The following is a 6198-nucleotide window of genomic DNA, read 5'->3' on the forward strand; positions in this document are numbered from 1 at the left end:
TTTTTTTTTTTTTTTTTTTTTTTTTTTGCAGCTGCAAGGCCAAACCCATGAGAGTGTGTGTGCTTTTTCTTACGGTGACAAAGGCAGGGTGCCTGAAAGGGAACTCGCTTCCGCTCTGGCAAGCACTCAACCAACTATTTGCTGGGCTAAGGGGTGGTCGGGGAACTTTCACCCATCCATTCAGCCAAGGCCGTTATTCCCCCTCCCTCCCAATTAAATCCCATTTTTTGCACTCCATGCATGAACCGCAGCCACACCAATACATCAGATATTGTGGCTGATAGTCTCCTCTGAATGCCACTTAAAGCCCTCCAGTGTGGAGAGCTCTGAAAAGCAAAGCATCGCTCATTCTTTTGAGCGACAGAAAGAGACTTTCGCTATAGAGAGACTCGAAGCAAGACTCTGAGCAGTAGGAAAAGGGCATCCAGAGAAAGAGGAAATGAGAAATTAAAACCACATTCAATCTTATTAGGGGTAATACAATAGGTCAACAAAAGTGCTTTGCACAACTCCACAGCATGGGAACAATTTATGCAGAACTCGGAGCAGTGACACAAACGAGTCCGGCTTTCACCGAAACCAGCAAATTTTGTCAGCGCTATTTTAAACAGCCCAGTTGGGAGGGGAGAGGGCTGGAGGGACATTTTTACCTCCATGCCTTGCAGGAGAGCACACTTAGGAGAGAGGAGAACGTGAGGAATATTCCCCCCTCCTCCTTTTCCATCTGAAACATTTTCTCTCTCAAGGGATTTCCAGCATCTTACGAGCGCAGCCTCTTTGAAGTGCCGCAAAGTGGCATTGCTCATCATTTCAGTAATGATAGTAAATAAGCTCCAGTATTTTGTTGATCCTTTTCCTTTTGCTTTCCAAACAAAAGGTCAGAGTCATTAGCCCAGTTTGATGAGTGGGGAGAAATGGAGGCTCGGAAGAGGCAGGTCATCGGAAATGAATGAACGAGACAAGTCCCAGGAATTAAAGGACATCCACGCTGGGTCATCCAGCCTCCAGATAATCCAGAGTCCTCTCTCCATCGTGGTCAGGGATCAGATGCACCAAGAAATGACCATGGGAGCAAGGCAAGCACAGCTCTCCCCGCTCTCCTGCTCCATGCTGCAGCATCCCACTGCACCTCAAGACCATGTGGAAACAAACACTCTCATTTAATTGCCCTTTACGGATTTAACTTCCATAAACTGGTCTCCTCAATTCCTGAACTCACCTAACAGTGAATCCGTGAGATCTTGGGGCAGCAAATCCCATTTTTTATCACACACTAGGGAAAAGATGCTTCATTTTATGCCCTTCACTTGACAATTAGGGGATTTTAATCTCAAATCTGTGTGTGGCTTTCCTGCATAAGGGGGTTGTTCAATAAATTTATCACCATTCATATGAAACAAGCCTTTCTGAGAAGGTTATCATCAGGCTGCATCTTGAAGGCCAGGTTGGAGGGGGCTTGGAGCAACCTGGGCTAGTGGAAGGTGTCCCTGCCCATGGCAGGGGGTTGGAAAAGATGGGCTTTGAGGTTTTTCCCAACCCAAACCATTCTGGGATTCTGTGATCAAACACAACACAGAGGCTCTCGGTTCTCACGGAGCACTTTTAGCAGAAACCAAACTAATAAACTCATGGTTTAGGGTTTGATTTACGGCAGCAGTAAGAACAAACTTTTTTAGTGACCAATTCTTTGTGTCCAACCCATTCTGGACCCTGCACAGCTTCTGACAGGAAGGAGAATCCAACCTCACAAACTCCAGCGCAGGAGAATCCAAACCTCCCAAATCCCCAGTGATCTGGGAACAGCTCACCCGAAGCAGTGGCACAGCAACAGCCTCCCAGGCAGAACTTTCAGCCCTCAAGAACAAACATCAACTGCTGCTGCCCCACAGGCATCACAGCATCCCTTAAACCACCACTTCTCCCCAAAAAGAGTCTGGGACACTGCTGTGGGAGAGGAGGGGACACAGAAGGAACAGAGCAGGTCACCACTGAGCCATTTGTGAGAGACCCATGGAGATTCCTTGGTGCTTTAAATTCCCTCATCAAAGCCCCTGGCAGATGCATACTTGAGATATTTGAGCTCCACCACTTCTCCAGCAGCAACCTAACACCAGAAAGCTTTCCTGCGATTTCAGGAATTAGGGTAGGATCTAGAGGAGCTATTTCCCAGGCTCATTACTGCGGGGAAGGAGAGCTTGGGATGGAGAATGTGATTAACACTTTGCACGGCCTCAACCAAAAAAAAAAAAACCAAAAAAACCACGTGGAAATGCACATTTCAGTTCTTTTGGGAAGGGCCCTCCCCTCCCACTGCCTCCCAGGCAGGGGAAAAAAATATCCTGCAGACCTTCAGATGGAAGAAGAAATGTTACATAAATGAGAATCGGGCTGGGAGCTGATCACCTTCTAGCAAGCAGATCCTTTGCAGTGAAGCCTGATCTGCTTCCCCTCCCCAAAAAAAGAACCAGCATGTCTTTTTATTACACAGAGTTGCAAAAATACAAAAGGAAGTAAATGTCACCGGGGTGGTTCTGTTCTGAGCAGTCATTTGCTTATTACCCAGAAGCCACTGCCACATGCCTTTTTTTAAATCCTGTGTTTATAAATACCTAAAGTATTTAAATAAATGTTAATCTGCGGTAACTAAGGCCCTGATCTCACAAATATTTATCCTTGCACAGTGAGAATAAACACTCAAATACACAAATTTCTTACTACAGATCCCGTTTCGGAGAGAGAGCGTTGCTGAAAACAGCAACACACCAGAAGACAGGCTGGGGGAAAAAAAAAATATAGTTGCATTTTGCTTTCCTGGGTTTCCACACAGTGGAAGTGTCACTTTTGGTTTGTCTCCTGTGCTTTAGAAAGTGCACAAAGGAGCGAGGGCAGCGCTGAGCCATCGGACAGGGCCCGTTGTGGCTGTTGGAACCCTCAGAGGGAGCTCTTGGCAGGGTTTTTTGCCAGTGTCCCATTCTGTACTGGGACAGCAGGAACTTTATCCCCAGCACATGTGAACACAATCCCTATTCAATCCCTTTCCTGGTTTGTGACTGACTCATGAGCAACGTATTTTGCTCAGCTGAATGACCAAGGGCTCGGCATTATCATCCAACCCAGCAGAGGCAAACCCAAAACCCTGCATTTAAAGTTATTAAACATTTTGAGTCCAGAAAACCCACAGAGAGAAACTATCTGAAAGGATTAAAGCCCAACCTTACACTTGCTGAAATCTTCCTTGTTATAATCTGTCAAAAGAAAACCTGATTTTGTGAAAAACACTAATCCCAGCAGCTTTCTTTGTTCTTCTAGCATGTCAAAAATATTAAAAAAAAAATAAAAAAAATAAACCCAGGGGAGGGATTTGTTGCTGTAACTTTATGCATATGAGGCAACCACTGAAGTTTTAACCCCTCCACCCACACGCCACGATTATCTAACCTTGGTGAATGAAATCAACTTTTCCTAGACCAGCCCTGAAGAATGAGATATATTCAAAGCACGCTGAGAAACTGGGTTGGGACTGGTCAGAAAGGTTGTATTCTCTGTCATGAATCACTGCCTGCAAATACCTTCTGAGCTGTAACTTAAAAAAAAAAAAAACTACACCATTTCTGGGTGGTGTGTCACGTTATTCATAGGGAAAGCAGTTTTACACCAGCATGGGCCATCAGAAAGGTTTTATTGCTTTAAATAATTTTAAAAAAAAAAGGAATTTGGGGCATTTGCTTTTTGAGTTTGTTACCAGATAAAGAAATACCAGTGAAAATACAGAGTTTAGGAAAAAAGCTGACATTGAGTTCACCCCTGGAAGTTTATCCTCTTACAAATCACAATTATAAAGCACAGTAAGGTTTCACCTTGTCTCAGGTGGGCTGCACGGGGAGCTGCTAAACCCGCTCCTCCAGGCTTTTAGCCAAGCAGAAATCGATGCTTTGGAAGGTAAATCCCAGGAAGTTTGGTCCCTGACAGCCCCAGTTTAAGCCAAGATCAGCGTTAGGCAGCTCTTGAAAGCTCGGGTCACGCTCTGTCACTCAAACTTCACGTTTTCAAGCACGTTCCTTAACAACGAAACAAAACCCCCCCAAAAAAAGGGCACAGAACTTCGTGCCCCCCACTGCTTGGATAAAGCCCCTCCTCGGCTGTGGGTGTGAGGGGGAGGTTTCAAAGCCTCTCCACGGACACTCTGGTTGTGTTTTCCGTGGGGAGATGTTGGCCCTGGTCTGTTTTTAACTAAGTCTGGGATTAAACTCCGAGTCGGTTTCTATGGCAAAGCCCCACTCAAGGTCAGCAGGGGACAAACTGGGAACGCAAAGTGTCGCAAGGCAGGGTTTGGGATTCCTGCAGTGTTCAAGCAGAAATTGATTCTGCAGATGTTGAAAACGGGTGGAAAACATTAAGTGCAACAACCATTCCCCTCCCTCACGTGACCGAGTGCACCAAGCTTCAGGGAAATCCCACTTTATGGGAAGTGCTGGTCTCGTGGAAGCTGTCCCTGCCCACGGCAGGGGGTAGAATGAGATGGGCTTGAAGGTCCCTTCCAACCTTTCAAACCATTCCATGATTCTATAAAAGCAACGTTTTGCATCAGTTTTACCTCAGGGAAGCAACCCCCACCCCCCCACCACCAACTGGCTTCCAACATCTTTTGATTTCAACTTCTTCACCTCACGAAGGACACACCAGGGTGAGGGTTACATCCATCAATTATGACCCTGCCTGCAGCTGATGTACTTAGTAGAAGTTTGGGGGGTTTTTTTAATCATTATTAATATAATTTCATGTCCACCAGCACTTGCAGTGCTGAGAGATTTAAGACTTCCAGTGTTTCCTTGTCCTGAACTCCTGGCATTAAGACATCAAACAGCCCCACCAGTGCTCTGACCCACTCAGAGGTGCCCAATTCTTGTTGTTGCTACTAAAGAAAGTAAAACAGCAAGGGCCAAATGTGAAACTCTGACAGGGAAATAAAAAATGCTACTGCAGGAAGGTCCTAGAGGTCAAATAACAGCTAACAAGGAGAAGCTGCAATCTTTACCTTTCTCCAGATTATTTGTATCCTGAAGTAACCCCAGCACACTTAAATCCTGGTGAGTTACAACCCCAAGGACATTCCCTAATAACTTATTTCTTTCCAGAAATATGAGCTGAGGTCACTAAGAGGTTGGTGCACTTGATCAAACTAACCAACTATATCCCAAGCCTTTTTTCAGGAAAAAAAAAACCCAAACATTTCCCAAAGCATTCTCCAGCACCCACAGGGTGTCACCCCAAGCAGTTTAAGGTTTTAAGTGCTGTGTGGATGGTTAACAGCCAAGGGGCTCGGACACATCCTTAAGGCATTCCCAGACAGACCCAGGGGTGCACCCAGGACTGGGGCAGGAGGACAGGCAGGAGGAAGGAGAAGTTTCCTTCCCAGCAACACCCTCGAGTGCGACCACCAGAACTGGCACCAACAAGGGCACGCAGGTCCAACCCCGGCGGACTTTGGACACCGGCACACACGCGTTTGCGGCAGCACCGATGTCAAACCCCGGCAGTAAACGCCTGGAAGGGAGGGACCCCCCTCTGCTCCCCCGGCACAGCCCCGCTGCGCCCCTACAGAGGGGGCCCGGCGGCACCACCTTGCCCCCCGAGTCCCCGGGCATTCCCGGCTACCCCAGAGCTCTGTGCCGGCCCCAGGACAGCAGACACCGGCCAGGCCTGGGGAGAGCCCCGCAGGCGGCACTTCCCTCACCCAGCACCGGGCTCTGCCCACCGGCGGGGCAGGACCCCCGCTACACCCCAGCACCCCCTACAACCCGGCCGGGGCACACACCCCGCAGCCAGGCACGGCCCCCGGGAGGGGCTGCACAAGTGTCAGCGCGGGGATGGAGCCCCAGACCGGGACAGACCCTCCAAAACCCCCCGCCCGCGACCACAGCTGGCGGGGCTCACTATGTGGCAGGAAACACTGCCCGCCTCACCCCGATAGCTCACTATTTGGCAAGGGCCTAGCGGCCCACCCCAGCGCCTCTGCCTCTCTCCCCCGGGCAAGAGGAAGCCCAGGGGGCTCGGCGAGGCGCCGCTCGCCTCTCTTGCACTCACCCTGTCCGCGGCTGTCCCCTCGGGGCTCCCGGGCTCGCTACCACCAGGGCGGCCCGGCCCGCCCGTCCGCCATTCCACGGCTCCCCCTCCCTTCCCTGGCGGAGCCTCGCCCCG

General features: G+C 49.1%; 1 protein-coding gene across 2 annotated transcripts in view; it reads right to left on the minus strand.

Annotated features, from left to right (window-relative positions):
* Nucleotides 1-6198, minus strand: part of WASF2 (WAS protein family member 2) — a 32353-nt gene extending 26155 nt beyond the window's left edge. Inside the window, exon 1 of one of the 2 annotated variants that reach the window (XM_027661121.1) lies at nucleotides 6085-6198. The gene's annotated coding sequence lies outside the window, so the exon portion shown is untranslated. The remainder of the gene's footprint in view (nucleotides 1-6084) is intronic. The other variant, XM_027661124.1, reaches the window with a different exon arrangement.

Source organism: Corapipo altera, unplaced genomic scaffold, assembly GCF_003945725.1.
Source record: "Corapipo altera isolate COAL_440 unplaced genomic scaffold, ASM394572v1 201, whole genome shotgun sequence".
Classification (NCBI taxonomy): domain Eukaryota; kingdom Metazoa; phylum Chordata; class Aves; order Passeriformes; family Pipridae; genus Corapipo; species Corapipo altera.